Source organism: Microtus oregoni, unplaced genomic scaffold (genome assembly GCF_018167655.1).
Source record: "Microtus oregoni isolate MIOR12 unplaced genomic scaffold, Mior012 000017F_ref0000208, whole genome shotgun sequence".
NCBI lineage: Eukaryota > Metazoa > Chordata > Mammalia > Rodentia > Cricetidae > Microtus > Microtus oregoni.
The window spans coordinates 28,346,353-28,366,245 of NW_024543076.1; the positions used below are offsets into that span (position 1 = coordinate 28,346,353).

General features: G+C 42.2%; 1 protein-coding gene across 1 annotated transcript in view; it reads right to left on the minus strand.

Moving 5' to 3' along the window:
* Nucleotides 1-19,893, minus strand: part of Cpa6 (carboxypeptidase A6) — a 313,792-nt gene that overhangs the window by 206,567 nt on the left and 87,332 nt on the right. The window lies entirely within an intron of this gene.

Genomic DNA, 19,893 nt, shown 5'->3' on the forward strand with positions numbered 1-19,893 from the left:
GTTGTCGGTGTTTTCTGATTGCATCCGGTCTCTTTTCTTAGTCTGAATCATCTTCGGTATTTCATGAGGGGTGGGAGATATAGACTCACATATTATATCATGCTTTTATCTTTCAGAACGGCAGTTTCCAAGATGAGGTAAGGCCAACGTGGAAGGCATCAAGCCTGTGGGTAATGGTTTTTAGGTCTGTGTGCTCACTTCTAATCCCTTAGCTTTGTCACTTCCAATGATCTCATCACACCTTCTTGGGTTCTATGAATGAGAAGCCTTCTTGGCTTGCTGACAACAATCCAGTGCATTTTGAGCAGCCTTGCTCTAATGCAGCTTTGTGCATTAGTTTTTCCCAGAACCATCCCAAACAATCTCTCAGTACCAATGTCAGGAAATCCATATGAAAGAAAGCAGGCAGCAAACCTGTCAAGTCTGTCTAAAGCAATGCTAAGTGTAACCTGGGGAACTGAAGCTTGAACACATAGCTGTCCTCTCTGGCTCGGATGCCTCTGACCTTTGTTCTTCTGGATTCCGCAGACCCTGGCCTCTCCCACCTGACCCAGTACAATTCTTGGCAGCAATAGGCAACTCAGCTGGGTGCTATGGCTTTTCTGATAGATGGATCACCTGACAGCTTGCTGAGAAACAGCTCCATCTGGGGCCCTGTCAGCTCCTCCTTCAGCGTGCAGAGGAAGCAATCTGGAGCTGTTTTACAGCCACAAGGAGAGGGGTTTTTTTTTTTTTAGATGGATAATTCAACCTGGCATCTGGCTCTTCTGAGAGTATAGGGTATAAAAAGCCCACCACCCCTGGGATTATTTAACTCTGAAAATGGTAGCTCAAACCTAGCATTGTGATTTTTATAACAAAATGGTCACTTTATCCTAGCCTTTATAAATTCTCAGGCACGGCTTCAGAAACGTATTTATTGCTGCTTGTTTATCAAAGAACGGAAAGCAAAGGCTGCTACCCAGGGAAGGCAACAGGATATTGGCCCTTTCTTCTGCAAACCAGTGGTATATGTCGGCAGAATCATCAGTAATCCAAATCCAACAAAGGCTCTTTCTTTAGCAGGGAAATCCACATGGCCCCAAATGCCCCTGTTTGTTTCACCAAACAAAAGCTTGTTCTTCCTGGGTCTGACAGCCAGTGTTTGCCTGAAGCAGGAGGCATAATTTGGTACTGTAAACAGGGAAGCCCTAGGTATTGAGTTTAGAGAAAAGCATAGCTGGGCATTACTATCTAAGACGATGGCCTGACGTTTCCCTTTTCGTGAGTGGAAGTTAGATGATAACCTCATGTATCACTTCTGCTTGTCTGGAACAGGAAAGGACACACAGGCTGGCCGGCCACTGGTCTTCTGTGGATTTTCCTGTCTCTGTCTCTCATCTTCTTGAGGAGCATTGGGACAAGGAATCGAATGTAGCTTTATGTAGTCTTAGTTATTTTTCCCATTGGGTTTATTTTGGGCCATTATGTGATCGCATAGTCCACCATGGGGGTGGAGGGGATCTTGGTGGCAGGAGCTGGAGGCATCTGGGCATATTGCATCTGTAGTCAGAAGCCAGAGGGTGCTCAGCTGGCTTTCTCCTTTGCTTAGTCTATGACCTGAGCCTAGGGAATGGCACTGCCCATGTTTAGGGTGAGACTTTCTTCCTCAATAAAGAGAACCAACATCATTCTTTGCACACTCCCAGAGGCTTGTCTCCTAAGTAATGCTAGCTGTTACCATGATACAATAGTAAATAACTGTTACATGTGGGTTCTGGGAATCCAAACTCCAGTCCTCACACTTCTACAGCAAGTCACTTACCAGCTGAACTGTCTCCCCAGTCCTGATAGGTTCCCTTTATAGCCCGTGAGTTTATAGGTGATGATACTGTTCATTGCTTTGGATTAAGATCAGCAAATCAAGCAACTGAACATAGCTTAAGGCTAGAGAGACTATTGGGCGAGTAGGCAGTTGTGCATGTGTTTGTTGACCAGATACTTATTTCTAACTCAGGGAGTCTATACAGAGTTGTCTGAAGGACAGCATGCTAGTGTGTGTGTGTGTGTGTGTGTGTGTGTGTGCGTGTGCGCACACGCACTGGGTACTAAAACCAGGATCTTGTATACTCTATGCAAGCACTGTACTACAGAACTACTTTCTCAGATCAGTTTGAGGAAGTAGTATAGAATGAACAAGATGTCTCAGAAAGTTCCCTGTCCTTTACAAAAGGCATAGCTCCCAGTTTTTCAGTTGGGCCTGTTATAAGAATCTCAGAGTTAGCCTCCCAGTCCTATTTCCATGGTTCAGACTCCTAGAACCATATGATACCAGTGTTATAAGTCTAATTTTGCTTTGCCCCCTAGAAGTTTCTTCTTTCTACATATTTATTATTTTCTGCTACATCAGTGACAGGGTGGTAAAAACATATGCTCCAAAGCTGAGTGGTCATGCTAGTGTGTGACCTCAGACAAGATTTTTAACCTTTGTACCTCAGTACTTTAAACTTTGTACCTTTTTCCACCTGAAGACTTGGGATTCTGGCACTTAACCCAAGAATTATAGTCACTGTATCAAGTGACTATAAAGTATTTAGAATAATTATTAGTACATTATTAGGGTTGTTTGTTTGATATGACTTTGTTTTTGAATTTGCTGTATTTTTCCCCCTTAGAGTTTTCCTGACTGTACTCACTGAGTCCTCCGTGTTCTTTAGTTTTCTCACTCATTGAACAGAAGATAGAATGTAATTCTCTTAAAAGGATGCTACTTATTAGAGATTTCTCCCTAAGTGATCTGTTGCTCAGCATATTTTAACTCCTTTCTTCTAGGCACCCACTTAACATGAACCTACTAACACCTAACCTACTGTACCAGCTACTGGTGGAAGATAAGGTAGGACAGAGAGAGCTCACTCTACAGAGCAGGGACAGATACCGATCAGGTCACATCCTATCTGTAGTAATTTTCACTTGAGAAATAAATAACAGCAGTTAATCTCTAACTTAAGAGCACCAGGCACAGTGGCCTCTCTTGTATGCGTGTGTTTATAATAAATTTCTGCCATCTGATGTACCTTGACGTCTTTGCAAAACTCACAAGCACACCAGCATCAAAACACTTAGATGTCACTACATGTTCTCGTGTCTTTCTCCAGGTCACAGCCTCCTCTTTTCTGGTAGTCCTCTCCGCTTAGATGGAGAAGCAGGGTAGGGTTTCATTCTAATTTGGCCTCTGGCTATTTGCTGCATGCCCTTGACCAGAATGCTTAAACATTTACGACCAACAAGTTCTGTCCTTAAACCAGGGAAAGCACCAATGTCTTAGTGTATAGCAATTTTGCAAGAATTGTTTTCTAAAGATTACATTGTGTGTCAGGCCCAGCGTGTGCTGGAAAGTATTTCCGATTATGCCTTCCTACTCTCAGGGAGGTATGTCTGGGAGAGGCCCCACCTCACAGAATCCCGAAGCTTCATGCCAGCTGCCACCACCACCACAGTGGACAGCATTCCTGTCTTTGAATTTGGAGCACTATCTGATCTTTTCTCAGACAGCTCTTCAGCATTCAAGGCATAAATATCAACTCATCCCATTATTTCCAACAACAGTGACTGGGGATATTGGGCTACATAATAAAGAGGGAAATTAACTTCAGAGAGAACCCTGCAGAGATTTTGCTATTGATTTAAGACAGAGGTTCAACTTTTCAATATTATAGAAAGTACATTTTGACTGGATGTAGTAAAGGATTTCTGAGGCTGCCTTTCACAAGGTATCAGAAGAGATGGCTGTAATGGAGTTTCGGGTGCCCCTCCGGACTCAGTCTCCATTCACATCCTCTCCTGTCAGGATCGAGTGGTTAAGTTGAGGATTGATTCCTCACCCTGGCAGCACTGGGAGGTGCAGCTAAGCAGAGGGTCTGAGAAAATCATGGGGATGGAGCCACTCTCAACTGATGGATGGTTTTCTCTTGGGAGCAGGTCGATGTTTTCTACATGTGTCTGCTTCTCCTGCCTTTTTGCAGTGAAGGGATCAGCAAGAAGTCCTTGCCAGACACTGAGCCTATGTTAGTAGCTGATCTTGATTCTTTGAGCCTCCAGAACTACAAGCTAAATACATCCCCTTTGTTCACAAATATCCCATTCTTAGGTACTGGGTTAGAGCAACAGAAAGCAGAGTAAGACACAGATTCTGGCTAGTTCCTAGGGACTCTGGTTAACCTGGGATTGGGTATGTGTTAGAAATTGCCTAATCAGACAGAAAGTAAGGATTAGCGGGAGTGGGAGAGTTCATTTTCTTGTTGAGCATAAACAAGGACATATGTCAGCCTGGTTTCCCCTGTCAACCTGTAACCATGAAGGCAGAGGCCTGCGGTGAAGCAGCTTCCTGTTCCCCTTACTGCACTGCCGATGACTGAATGCAGGGACAAAGAGAACCTGAGTCTGCAATGGTCTATTTGACTCTACTAACTTTTCAGCTTGTTTTGCTGGTAGGTATGGTTTGTGTGATACAATTGTCCTTCCTGTGTATGCCGGTTTGAGTCTGAATTTCTCCACTGCTAACCAATGCACCCTGCATAATGGTAATATTTTGATTTAGCTTGATTATCTTCAGAAAAATAAGAAAAGACGCGAGCAGAATCAATTTTTCTCAGGTGGGACTATCCATATTGACATCTTTGGCTTCTTGCCTAAGCACTCCTCTGTAAAACATGCCTTTAATTTGAGCAGCACCTTAAATTGTGGGTGTTTCCAGGAAGCAAGATTTGGGGTGTCCCAGTGCCAAGATTCATTTCATAGTTATACGGACAACAAGACAGTTTGGAATATTTGCCAAACTTCCTGAGAGCGTGTACGTTATGGAAGAGCAAACAGCAGCACGTTCACTGACCTGAAAATCCTCTTCGCTAAGTCGTAAAAACAACCCAATCCGCTAGGTAATTCCATGCAGAAAAATTGCTGTCCCCTTGCACAGCCCATGCTATGGAGCACTTGGCTCTGAGAGCGGCATTTCCTTTGTTGAGAGACTGGTTTTGATGTTCATGAAAAATTTCATTAAAAGGCAGTAAATAAGGGGCAACTCAGCCGGGTAGACTCGGGAAGCTAAATGGATTCTCTCTCTTTTGCTTATGGTTTATAGTTACAATATAAAGCTCTCGGCACATGAGAAATCACCCTGAGGCAGTTTGCTTAGGACATGAAGATTTAGACTTTGCTTTTAGATTAAAGTTAGGCAGAAGTGATGACTATGGTTTTTGAAGTTATTTTAGCAACACAGAGAAAGAAAAACACACAGTCTTCAAAAGATTCACTGGTGTACTTTATCACAGAACTCTTTTTAAACGATTGCATGTCTACCATGGTATCTTACCTGTAATAGGCAATAAACATTTGCTGACTTAAATAGAAAAAAAATTTTTTTAAAGACACAACATCATTTTAATACCTTGAGTTTGGTTTCCATTGGCAGCTTTGAAAGAATTTTTTTCTTATTGGCACACAACACTGAAAAAAAGCAGTAAGGTGAAATCCTGCCACTAAATTAAGAGAAAGATGCTGTCTTTATTGCATCTGTAACACTTGAACATTTTGTCAAACAAGGATATTGTTTTCTCTCAGTCTTTTCTTGCAGCATTTAAAAAATGAGACTGAACCAGAGAAAAACATTGCCATGACAGAGAACAAGCCGTTCATCCTAACGGCTCGTGCACCAATGATCCCATTCAAGAGAAGAAAGAGTAGTAAAGGAAGGGTTTCCAGAGTAGGTATTTTAGTTGTTTGCTTAAGATATAAATCATAATCCATCTTATTATTGTATATGATATATATGTAGTATAAGGCAAGAGGAAGTCAATGTTTCATAAATTACATAGATGAGCTATGTAAAAGATTTAACCAGAATGATCAGAGAAGACTGTACGAATGGATCTTGATAATTACACTAAAAAGACTTAGGGCCCCGGGGACTGACAGCTATTGGCGTTTGTTAGTATAGTGGATCTGAAATGGAAATTAGCATAAGATTCACTTAGAAATCCATCAGCCAGTACACTCTCTTCCCAATAGAAAGCACTTAGCAATGCCTTCATGTGTGTGCACGTGTGCATATATGTGTGTGCGTGTGTATGTAATCACATGTCTTTTAATATGGCAAGTGGGTCATAGAATAAGAGAAATCCTAAAACTGTGAGCTCGCAGTTACCTGTGTGAGTAGCGGTTAGTCTGAGTGGCTGGCATCTTGATAGTCCCTGATGCGCTAGGGTATGAGAAGGCCGGAACTCACAGAGGAGACTCCTAGGGTTAACAACTTCCACCAAGAGATGGCTAGACAAAATGTCCTATAAAAGGAAACACTGGAGAAGCTTGTCTGTGTTGAATTTGACTGTGAAGAGATAGTCAAATGTCTTAGTGAGGATTTGTATTGTTGACATGAAGCACCATTGCCGGAAGCAAGTTGGGGAGAAGAGGGTCTATGTAGCTTACACTTCCACGTAGCATTCACTGAAGGAAGTCATGGCAGGAACTAAAACAGGGCAGGAACCTGGAGGCAGGAGGCAGTACAGAGGCTGTGGAGGGGAGCTGCTTATTGGTTTGCTCCTCATGGCTTCCCAGGCCTGCTTTCTTGGAGAGTCCAGGACCACCTGCCCAGGGGTAACCCCATCTAGTATGGTTGGGGCCTCCCTGACCAATCACTAATTAATAAAATTCCCTGCAGACATATCTCCTGAGGGCATTTTCTCACTTGAGGCTCCTTTCTTTCAGATGACTCTAGCTTGTGTCAAATTGACATAAGACTAGTCAGCAGGGTGAAATCTAGTCCCCGCTAAGAATTTACGCCTACAAGCTAGCCTTGTAGTAGAGCTAATCATGAAATTCAAGTTATTTATGTGGTTTGAAGCTCTCCAACCAAACAAGTGTGAAAGAATCCTTTTGAATGGACATTCACCATGTGGTCTGTTCACATGCCCGCTCTGTGGGAGACATTCATTTTCTCAGAGTGATGACTACTAATGAATCATACATGAGGAATTGATGAGTCATACATGAGATATTGTTGAGTCATACATGAGGCATTGTTGAGTCATACACGAGGCATTGGTGAGTCATACATGAAGCATTGATGGGTCATACATGAGGCATTATAAGTTGTGACTTCAGTTAAAAGGAGGTGCTTTACCCAAGATGGACGACCACATGGCAATTTCTTCATTCATATGGGGTCATCTTGTGAGAGCACCTATGTTGGCTGCAGCTAGCAGAACCCTAGAGGAGGTCCTTCCTAAGCACATGACAGCTCACATGGTACCACAGCAGCACTTGTATGATAAACAGAGCTACAGGACAAAATCCTTTTCCTGCTTGGCCTCCATCTTGCTCTAGAATGATTTCTCCTTATTTTGTATTCTTCCCTTTTGTGGTGGTAGGATCACATTAGTGCCTCCGGCATGCTGGAAAAAAACAACTAAGCTCAACTCCCAGCTTGTTCTTTGCTTTGATAATGTTTTTCCTGGGTCACTTCATCTGCAAGTATGTAGCTTGTTTTTGATTTTTTAAAACAGGGGTTTGCTGGCAGAGGTTTCTGTCCTGCCAGGTGCCTCAATAAACACATAGAAACTGTATTATTTGCAATACTGTTTGGCCAATAGCTTAAACGTATTTCTGGATAACGCTTATATCCTAAACTAACCCTTCTCCATTAATCTGTGTCTTACCATGTGGCTGTAGCTTACCAGGTAAAGTTCTGTCTGGCATCTGTCTCCAGTGGGACTACATGGCTCTCCCTGACTCTGCCTCCTCTCTTTATATATATATATCTCTTCTAGTCTGGCTATATTCTAATATACATATATCTTAATATATATAATATATATTAAGCTATTGGCTGAAAGCAGCTTCTTTATTCATTACCCAACAAAAGCAACACATATACAGAAGGACTTCCTACACCAGGGGCTCACAGCTGAGTTTACCTTGTATATCAGAGATGACTTGGACATAGACATTAGAGCAATGCTGGAGTGGTTAGGACTGTCGGACTATTAGGGTAGATTGACTTAATTTCATATTGCGAGATGGCCTTTTACCATGGGGAGGCAGGAGCAGCATGCCGTACTTTACCTCTCTACCTTGGTTTTGTTTGGAAGTGATGACTTAAGGGATGGGTCTGAGGAAGTGACTGACCTTCAGTGTTCCAGGGTCATGACTTTGAAGGGACAGCGAGAGGCTGAGCCACAAACTCTTTTTCTTTTCTCTCCCTAGCCATGAAGTGAGTAGTTTTGTGCTCCCTTCTGGTTCCACAGTGATGTGACTTGCCTTGCCTCCAGCTCAAAGCATCAGGGCCAAAACCTTAGCTGAAACAGTTACTTATCTTTATTAGTTGAGTGTTGAAATATTTTTGTCACAGTAGAAGGAAGATGATTGACAGGTGGGAAAGCCTGCACTCACCTGTACCATTGAGTGAGGTCTGCAGTTATAATAATGACAGGTGGGAACGCCTGCATTAAGATGTACCATTGAGTGAGGTCTGGAGTTATAATAGTTTAAACTTAAGGGTACACTTTCTGTCACCTAACAACAAAAGATAAGAGTCAAACAAGATGCTGAATTTGATGCACATATCATCCAAGGAACAGGTTTCTGGCACAGCTTTGTATGCAGTTTAACTGGACGTCTTAGATTTCGAGTAAAGGAGGGGATGGACTTTGAATGGGCTATGAGTTATCACAGGTTTGAACAGGAAGATGAAGGCAGCTTTCCTGACAGATTGCGAGCATGACCTTGTTGACAGGTGCCACAGTCAAGCTTGCCTTTGCCAACTAAGTGACATGATACATAGCACCCCGAGTGAACACGATCTTTTGTGCCAAGATTGTGTTAGTGTGACTTTTCATCCTCATAACAGACACCTGAGAAAAACAGTTTAAAGAGGTGAGATGTATTTGCTGAGGTTTTGTAAATTTCAGTCTGTGGTTTCCTGGATTCATCTCTTTGGGCCTGGGGCAAGGCAGGGGAGGCAGAGGACAGCACCCTTCAAGGATCCTGCCCCAGTAACCCACTCTCTCCAGCTATACCTTATCCTCCACAGTTCACCCAGTATTAACTGATACATGTTAACTAAGATAGCAACTTAAAGGGGGGAGTTTCTTTTGGTCCATGATTCCAGACGTTTAAGTTGATGTTTTTGTGTTGATCTGTCCTAGCCAGCAAGGTTAAGTCTCCATGAATCAATGGAAATCCCAATGATCTCAGTGGGGTGGCCAGGGGGTCTGAGACTTTTGAGCTCAAGCACAGTGCAAGCACAGTTCTTCTCATTTTTATTATTAAACCAAGCAAAACAGGAAGTGACAGTCATGGTTACCTTAAGCAAATGCAAGTACACAGAGAGAATACACTTTGTGTTCCATCTTATCATCTTTGGTCAAGTGAAAGAGCCAAGAATATTCCTCCCAGGCCTCCGCATTTCCCACAAAGATACTGTGGACATGCCAAGGCATTTCCTTCCTGTCCTTGCTTTGAGTGTATCCACTTATCATAGTTCATGCATCTCCTTCTAGAAGGACACCTGCTGGGAAGAACATCCTGCTCTCTGCCCCATCTGTGGCTCACAGTAACTGTACAGCTTTTTTTGCACAGGCTTCCATGGTTTTGCTTGCTCCATTGTGGTGGCTTGGGGTAAGGCAGGGCACTGGAGTAGGAGCATGAGCAGGAGGCTGCTTACTCCATGGCAGCCAGGAATCAGCAAGATACATTAGGAAGGATCCAGGACAGGTTATAGTCTTTAAAGACATGCCCAATGAACTGCTTTCTCGATCCAGGCCCTACTGCCAAGCGTTTGCATTACTTCATTAATCTTGAATCCATCAATGAGTGAAACCATAGATGGGCCAGAATCCTCACCATCTACACCATTTCGCTCTAGAAATGCCCTTATAGAAACACTCATGGGAGTTTTTAATTAATCTCCTAGGCATCTTTCAACCTAATTCAGTTGACAATAAATATTAACCATTACAAATTTAACTCTTCTCAATGTTACAGTTCCTCTTAAGGTGTATTTATTCTCAAGTTAAACCCATGACAAACGTAGCATAAACCTAGTGTATACACACCATTTCCCTCTAAAGGCCTCACAATGCCAACACTGCTCCAAAGTCCAATCCCAAAGTCTTCTCTTGAAACTCAAGAGAAAGTCTTAGCTAACAGCCTTTATGAATTAAGAAATAGAAGACTGGGCCCATGGGAGAGCTCAGTGAGTGAAGGCATTTATTGCACAAACCTGGAAACCTGAGTTTGATTCCTAGAGCCCATGTAAAGGTGGAAGGGAAGAAACAACTCATATCTGACCTCCATATATGTTCCATAGCATGTGCATCTCCAATATTCCTCACATGCATAAAATAAATAAATACTCATAATACACCATCTGGAGCAGAGAACACATTCCATTCCAAAGCAGAGAAATGAGAGAACAATAAGGCAGAATCATTACCAAGGCACAAGACCAAATTCCAGAATGGCAACTTTAAATCCTTCAGATCTTTGCCTGGCATCTGGGGCATGTGAATTTCAAAGAGTCTGAGCACCCCTCCTCCCCACTGTCTTCTTGGTTCCAGGCCATAGGTCTTCTTTCCTGCTGCTACCTCCCATTCCTCCAATAGCTTCATAGGTGGTCTACTTAAAAGTTCTCCATGGGAATGCTGATTCTTGTTACCAGGCCTTCCAGGTTTTCCTTTGAAACCTGGATAAAAGCCCTCCACAATCCCCAATTCTTACATTCTGCCTGTCTGTAAAAGCAGCACCATATGGATGATGCCAATGTTTGCTGCAAACCTGAGCAGAAAGAAGACCCCTTCAGACCATGGTTGCCATAGCCTCTGAGTGCCTGGAGGGCTAAAGTTGGAAAACACTTCCTTGGATGATCCTAGGCAAGCAGGGAATGCTAGTGGACCTCTCGTTGAGAGAAACTCTTTTTAATGAGTCTACACATTTACACCCATGGCCCTCAAGCCAGATAGGCTCTTACGATTGCAGAAGTGTCCAGAAAGCATGACAACTATTGCTACCATGTTAAATCCTTGGCTTCTTTCCATGGTGTCCATCCTTTCATCCACTACGACCTCTTTGCCCTCATCGAGCCTGCTCCTTTTCTGGCTAAGCTTTCCAATTCTCCCCTCTCTACGTTTTGCTCACAATTCTTACTGTAAATCTGGCTAAAAGCATCTAGCAGGAACAGTCGCAGTGATGACTCCTTTCCTGGTGACACTGCTCTGTGTTAAACTTTTCATCACTGTGACTAATGCCTGGGATAAGAAGCTTAACGAGAGGAAGGTTTATCTTGAATCCCCATGGATTCAGAGGTTTCAGCCCATGGTTGAGTGGATCTATTGCTCTAGCATTGAAATAAGGCAGAAAATCAAGGTGATAGGAATATATAACAAAAACTGTTTATCCCCTTGTTGGCCAGGTAGCAGAGAACTATAGAAGGACCAGGGTCTCAAAATATACCAAGGACTCTTCTGCAGTGACTCAGTTCTTCCAGCAAGGCCTTAAACTTCTACCACCTTCCAGTAATGCATCAACATTATGAGTATGTAGATCAAATAACTTATTAGGTTACTCTGGAAACACTCTAATTACTTCTGGAAGCACTCTCAAAAACACACCCTGAAAAAAATTAATAAAACAACCAAGACATCTCTCAAGACAATCAAAATAAGGTTTATCATCACACAAAGATTTAGACAAGATTATATTCTAAATTGATGTGATAACACCCCTTTGTCAAGTAACGTTGTATTGGAACTGGTGGAATGGCATCAACAATATTTCATTTTTCTCAAGTGTAGTGATGATATCAAGTTAAAGACAAATGGGGCGGATATTCAATATTTATCCTTTCTCAGACTTCTTTCAAGGAGAAATAGACTACTTTAGCTGACCAGGTTGGTTTCCAGTTCTTTTCTGAGGAGAGTTAAACTCCTCCAACCAAGTACGCCTTTCCCCAGAGCTGTCAGGAGAAGAGGGAGGAAAATATTTCTGCTGAAGTTAAGACAGGGCCCACTACAAGATATAAGATACTTGTTGTGTTAGCAGGAGTCCACGACCACATCTTTATGAACACCGAGGATACAAAGACGTACAAGGTAGCCTGTTTTCTGGTAATCATCTAGCTGATATGTTAGCGAGGGATCAGATAGTCTGGACACAAACCAGCACAGTTTCAGAGGGTGATGAGATCTATGAATGTGAGAAGAAGTTATATGGGTAACTTGAATGTGAGGTGTTCATACAGAATGAGTGGTCAAGGAAGGGTCTTATAAACAACATTTGAGTTAAAACTTGGATGGTAACGATCCAGCTAGCAAGTTTTGAGGGGAAAGTGATCTAAGTAGAGAAAAACCAGTTACATATTCAGTATGGGAACATGCTACGTCTTCCCGAGGATAGCAGGCAGTCCTTGTGTCTGTGTCTAGAGCTGGGAAGGGTGGTATTGGGGAGTGAGGAAGCAAATGGTGGAATTCTGGAGTGTCATGTAGTTTAATTGTCTATCCTTAGTGTCAATCATCTCTTGGAGCATTCAGATCTGGAAAATGATATGTGGTTTCTAATTTTAATGACCCATTTGCTGTCCTGGGTAGAGAATAAACTATAGAGAACTGGAAGAGAAAGAGGAAAGTGGAGTGGCCAGTTAGAAAATGATGGGCACAGGCTAGAAGGGGCTTTCCTGAGGAAATGGAGGGAGTGAGCTCGAGGGCCTGTTTGCAGTAAAATTGAGATTATATACTGAGGAATTAATAGAGTAGAAGGAATTTTGGAGAGGCAATGATCCCATAGGACTTCTCCTTTGACTGACCAAGATGGAAGAGATTGGAACTAGCTTTGGCAGAAAGTATTGGGCCCCTTTTCTTTCTTGGAAAGGTTAACATTACAGCACTATCAGATATCACATGATGGTTTTAAGGACTCGCTTGGATATATGAATCTAGGGCTTCATCAGAAATTATAGCTGGAGGAATCCATTTAGGAGTCATTAACATATAGTACTTAAAACCATGCTATTCACTTAATTATACATTTTATATGCTATTACATGGGATCCAGAAAATACATGAAATTCAGTGATTCTATTAGATAGACTATTTTAGAAATTGTATGCTAGTGCTGGCTAGGTTGTGGAGCATGGGTAACATTCTTCCATTGCTAGTAGAAATTCAAACTTGTGCAGCCACTATGAAAATCAGTATGGTGGGTTTTCAGAAGACTGGGAATTGATTTACCTCAAGACATAGCTATACCAGTGCTAGGCATATACCCAAAGTCACTTCATCCTACCACAAGGACACTTGTTCAACTTTGTTCATGGAAGCTTTCTTCCTAAGAGCCAGAAACTGTAAACAACCTAGATGCCCCTCATCTAAAGAATGGATAAAAAAAAAATGGTACACTTAAGCAATAGAGTATTACTCAGCTGTTAAAAAAATGACATTATGAAAATTTTCAGGCAAATTGAACTGGAAAATAATCATCCTGAGGCAACCCAGACCCAGAAAGACAAACATGGGATGTACTCACTTATAAGTGGATATTAGCTATTAAGTAAAGGATAATCATGCTATTATCCATAGACCCAGAGGGGAGAAATAACAAGGAGGGCTCAAGGGGAGACACATGGTTCTCTCTGGGAAAATGGAACAGGTTTTGTGGGTGGACTGGGGCAGATAGGGGTGGGAATAGGAGGGATCAGGCACAGGGGATGGATAAAGTATTGGGATTGGGAGGCACTTGGGGGGTTATGTGGGAACCCAGGGCAGTAGAAACTCCCTGGACTCTTAGAGGGTGACCCTAGTGAGGGCTTCTAGTAATGGGGGATACTGAGCCTGAACCGGCCATCTTCTATAACCAGGTGAGACATCCAGTGGTGGGATTGGGACACCAACCCAGCCACAAAGCCTTTGTCTTACACTTTGTCCTGCCTGCATGATGTGCTGGGGTAAAGGTAACTCAGAACTTGTGGGAGTGGCCAATCCATGACAGGTCCAACTTGAGGCCCATGCTATGAGAGGGAGCCCATGCCTGACACTTCCTGGATAGCTGGGAACCAGAGGCTGGATATCCCAGAGACCTAGGATAGAACCAAATATGACTGGCAAAAAAGTCAATGAAATGATTCCTAATGATATTCTGCCATACTCATAGATTGGTGCATAGGCCAATGGTTATCAGAGAGGCTTCGCCTTGCAACTTATAAACAGATGCAGATACACATAGCCAAACATTAAGTGAAGCTTGGGGAACCCTGTAGAAGAGGGTGAGGGTGGATTTTATAAGAGCAAGAGAGGACGATGACAGCAGAACATGGCCCATAGAATCAGTTAAGTTAGGGCTCACAGAGACTGAAACAGTAAACACAGAGTCTGTATGGGTCTGAGCTTGCTTTTCTGCATATATGTTATGGTTTTGTAATGGAGTGTTCTTATGGGATTCCCAACAGTGGGAATGGTGGGTATTTCTGACTCTTTTGGCTGTTCTTGAGACACTTGACCTACTATGAGGTTGCCTTGTCCAACCTTGATATGAGGGTTTGTAACCAGTTTTATTGCATCTTGTTAGGTCATATTTGGTTGCTTTCTCTGGGAAGCCTGCTCTTTTCTGAAGGAAAACAGGAGAGGAGTGGATTGGGGGAGTGGGGAGGTTGGGGGTGGGTGTGAGGAGTGGAGGGAGGGGAAACTGTGGTCAGGATATATTGTATGAGAGAAGACTAAATAAGAAAAAAATGAAAAGAATTTTATGTCAGACTCTTTCCTTAGTTATTCATTTATTCTGTTTAAAAATTGATATTTAATTTAAAATATTTTGTTATGTGCATATGTATATGTCTACATATGGCTTTGTGCCCCTGAGTGAAATGCCCGAGGATGACAGAAAATAGCACTAGATCCCCTGGAACTGGAGCTAAAGGCTGTTGTGTGCCACTGATATGTGACTTTGCAACAGAACTCAGCTCTTCCACAAGAGCAGCACCTGCTCTTAACCAGTGTACCGTCTTCCCATGAAAATGAAGATTTTTATTTTCCATGGTGCTTTGGGATAATGCTTTTGTACACTGTAAAAAATTGCTATTTGTATTCATTTAATAAAATGTTGGTTGTCCAGTAGCCAGACAGGAAGTGTGTGTGGGGTAACCAGACTAAGATAATTCTGGGAAGAGGAAAGGCAGAGGTGCAATCACCAGGCAGATGCAAATGGAGCAAGATGAGAATGCCTCACTGAAAAAAGGTACCAAGCCATGTGGCTAAATATACACAATAAGTATGGATTAATTTAAGTTGTAAGAGCTAGTGAATATTAAGCCTGAGCTAATAGACCAAACATTTCATAATTAATATAAAGCTCTATATGTTTCTTTGGGACTGAATGGTTACAGGATCAGATGGGACAAAGACTTCTGTCCTACACCATGGAAATAAGATGAAAAGTTGGAGTCAAAGGGTAGAGAATAGCATTGTTCCCATGTTGTCAGATATTTCTCAGTGTGGCATCTCACTGCTTCTTTCCTTACTCATCCAGGTCTAAACTGGAAGCTGAGCCAATAGAACCTAAGCCATATCTACATGCTTCCTACAACAGCCTGGCCAGAAGAGGAGGGAAAGTACCACACAGTTGGGGAGGAAAGAAATGGAAGCTTTAAACCACACATGTGGACACACACACACACACACACACACACACACACACACACACACACGGTCTTAGATTTACCAGAGATTTATATGATTTTATTTAAAAATTGCATATGGTGTTGTGTTTTCTCACCATCTTATGTGGAATGAAATCAAGAGCTATGGAAAGCTATACTGAAGCTCTGTGGGAAGCCAAAGGTCAGAGTCTGAATGAAAGCATTTGTTAACCATGAAAGAGGGTTTGAAGAGAGCAGGCGGAATCAGCGTGGCCTAAGAACCGCCTTTCTGACTTCAGATTGCAGCATGAGATAAAGTTCAGGTTCCCAAGCCCAAGGGGAGCTAGGAACCTTCCAGTGGCTGACCCACCTCCTCCTTAAACCATAAAAATAGTTGTTAAGCATTTCCAGTTCTCTAGACACATTGGTCTGTTCAACAACAGAAAGAACAAATGAATCTGATTGGTTGGACTGAAAGGCTTACATTGTATATCTGTTGACAATGATGGAACATTTAAGGAAGTCCCTAATCTCTAAATCCTGATTGGTAAAAATGTAACTGTAACTTGGCAACAAATGTTTGTGATTTTTATGCTTAAATACTTGCTTCAACTGTCATTCGGTACCATAGTTCAGCTCCCAAGTCTATTCTGTGGCCCTGATAGATCATCACTCCCCCCGCCCCGTTTTGGGCTGCCTTGCATTAGATCTTGCCTTGCAGTAACTTCTTGTGTCTACTTGGGTTGACTGGGAGCCCTGGACCACAGCAGGTTGAAGGAAATGACTATAACGACAACACTATGGTTGTTAGCTGTCAAACTGGAAAAATAAACCAGGGCTTGTTTATAGTCTTAGACAGTCTGCTCTTGAACTTGGGGATTTTCTTTCTCAATGGTTCTAATTTTGTTTGTGAAGAGTCTCTTTCTCTGTCTCCATATTTATATGTATGTGTTTATATATCATATACATACATACATACACATATATTATGTATATTCATACTCATGTTTGAGGAATCTTTCCAGGTTTGTAGTTGTTTATGTTTGCTTCTTCATGAACATACAATCAACATAGAGACAAATTGGAAGTGTAGTCATTATTCCAGGTAGAGACAAAGGTAATAGTATAAAATCTTAATAGACTTTTGTATTTTCTCTCTGTATAAAAATCTGTAGATGCCATCAAGGATGTCTAGTGTTTATTTCAAATCCCATTAGAAATGTCTGACTATAATGTAGTTTTTTGCTTTTGGAGAAAGATAATTAGGCTTATAACAATGAATCAGATTGAACTGTCTACACAGAACTCGTCCAGTTGCAATATTTGATTTGTTTACTTTAATCCTAACAATAATAAATTATAATAACACTTAATAGTTTTTAGTTTTTTAGCAATATCAACCTTTTTTGAAAATTCTTTCTCCATATTATCTTATTGGCTCTATTAGTAATTGGATAAATTTTATGATTGTACATTTGATTATCCCCTCCACACCATCTGGCTATGCTCAGACTTTTTGACAGTTCATACATAGATACAACACATTGTAATTATACTGAACCTGAGTTACTCTACCCTTTCTATTCTTGCTGACCCTTTCTTCAGTTTTCTCTCTTTTCTTCCCTTCCCCCAAACTCATTGACTTTAATGAAGGCTGCTTTTATTAACATGGCTGTAGGCTTTTTACTGGAGCTTGGGCAACGTTTTCCAAGGATTTGGTAAATTGATACAGCAATTACCTATCTGTAAACAAGAGCACTGACTAGTGTTGAACTTTGTGCAGATTTACTTAGTATCTCAGAAGGATGACATCATCTGAGTTTGTTCAAAATTGCTAATAATGGCAATACAAGATGGGTGGCTGGATCTGTCATCGTCTGTGGCTCTTCCCTTTAGAAAACACTAGGACACAGACCACCTTGAAGCCTAGGCTCAGTCTGACACAAAGCTCTTTGAAGAGAAACAGTGGTGGGTACTGAAAGCACTTGGTGAGGAAGAGTGGCCAAATGAGAAAGCTATGGGCAGGCTGTGAGGGAGGCCCAGTGCCGCCTGGAGGGAGTTGATGGAGAACGAGAAAAGACAGAGCAAGCTTCAGACCTGGGAGCTGGGCTTGGGCCCACTGCTCTCCCTGTGTGCTCAACAACAGGAAAGGTCCTGAAACCAACTGACCTTCTTTACCCTGCATCATTTTCTCTCTTACATTTATGTTGGGAGTCTGTGTATGTGGCTGCTGATTTATAGTTGTGAGTCCTACAAATCAAAAGACTAGCACAAAATCAGCAGGGTTTGATTAGGGCCCCAGCTCAGTTTCTCGACAATTTTCTCATTCCTTTGTCCCTTCTACAGAGCGGGTATCCCCTACAGACACAAAACGGCTTCATCTGTTTCAATACTCATATCTGCATATTGTTTTATCGAAGAGAAGAAGGAGGAGGGATTTTTTTTCCAACTTCATTCTCCTCGAGTCAAGTTAAGGTGCTATGCCCATCCTTGAAGCAACCACTGTTAGAAGAATGATATGTTCTGATTGGCTCATGTCTGGACACTCACTCGGTGTTATAGGAGGGAGGGCGCTGTCAACAGGGAAAACACACCATACAAAATCAATTGCTTCTTGGTAAAGCGGGAATTGGAGCCAACTGGTTATTTTCATGCATGTAATAATGCCATGCCCCACCACGGCTTGCCTCAGTTGTTCTAATTATCTCCTCCAAATTGCACAGAATTTTCTGGGATGCCTGCTGGGGTCTATTTGGTGGGTTTTGATGTAAAAGGGTGACAACCCCCAGGGTAGATATGGCGTCTAATCTTGTCAAGTGCCTATAGATCCAAGCCTTCTGGAACAGTCTTCTGGGGATGCCGGTTTTGACTTTTCACAGTAGCTCCGGAGTAAGTTTAATTAAGACTAATCAGTAAGAGGGTGTGAACGTTAGCAGTCTAAAATTAACCACTCAGAAAAGTCAAAGAATCATTGTCAGCTGTGTTCGAGGAGAAAGTGAAATGTCGCTCCCTTTCCCTTCTTCCCCTAATGGAATTTCTGCAGAGTCCAGTGGGCTTGGCAGTCCCTGCAAGGTCTTTCTTTCTCCATATCATCTTCAGGTGACTGCCTTTCTTCTACACAATTGTGGTTTTCCCATATGTGATGAGGGACCTTTGGATGCTTGGGTACCAACCAGATCCTGGGAAGCATCACTGATTCAAAATACCAGAGGATCTGTAAACACAGTACAGTAGTGTCTTTACTTGTAACACACACCATGGAACTGAAAGGAGAGCAGACTGCTTACAGTAAGAGTCAGAAACCTCAGCTCTCTGCTTGCCTCCCATGGTGCCACAATGCACAATTCTTCATTTTGTATCACACCATGGTTTGAACAGGATTCAGAGCCATTGGTAAAGGAGTCTTGTTCAGGAAGGGTACCAAACTCCAAAACCTCTGCCGCAACATTGTTCTCCAACTGAGGCTGGTAATAATTCTATAGACACCACACAGGCATATTGAAGCAGGTCTCTACCCCAGCCACCAAAGACTTCTAGCAGCAGGTGACCAGGTTCACCTCATTTTCTGGTTTTACACTTTAGATGTTGGTATCAGCTTTTCTCTTGGTAGCTATAAAATGGCAGGCAAGTGATTTCATCTTTGTTTCTCTTGTCTGGAACAGACAATGCTGCCCCTTCATTATAGCAGCATCAGGCACACAGGCCTTCTAGTATTACACAGCTTTGTGGTGGCAGAGAATTACCGTTTAATCTCTCCAACACAAAAACTGGGCCGGGGCTTTCCAACCATGCAGTCCTCGAATGTGCCTGCAGTTTCTTTGTTATAGTGGGATGTTGTAAGGTGATAGGGTTTGATCATTTTAAATAAGGGAAGCACTCAGATGTTTCTGTTTTGTAAAATTAGATACTGGGTGGGCGGGAGCGGGCATGCGTAAGCCTTTTGGCTGTTATCCTGTGGGTAGATGGGACTGGATCTCTGATCCCCGGGAGCCCCTCCTTATCATTTGCGCAAGGTCTGTGATTTTTATCTGCTTTAACAAATTGAAGGGAAAGCGCCCCCACTGTGACATGCATATAGCTGATGAGAACCAGGAGAAATGGCTTTGATGCAACACATAAGGAGATATCTATGTCCTCTTTGAGAACAATTCTAAAGTCCCATTGTGGTTGACCAGTGAAAACTTCTAATATCATTATTCTAAACCTCTAATAAATAGCATCCATGCAGAGGAAATTCC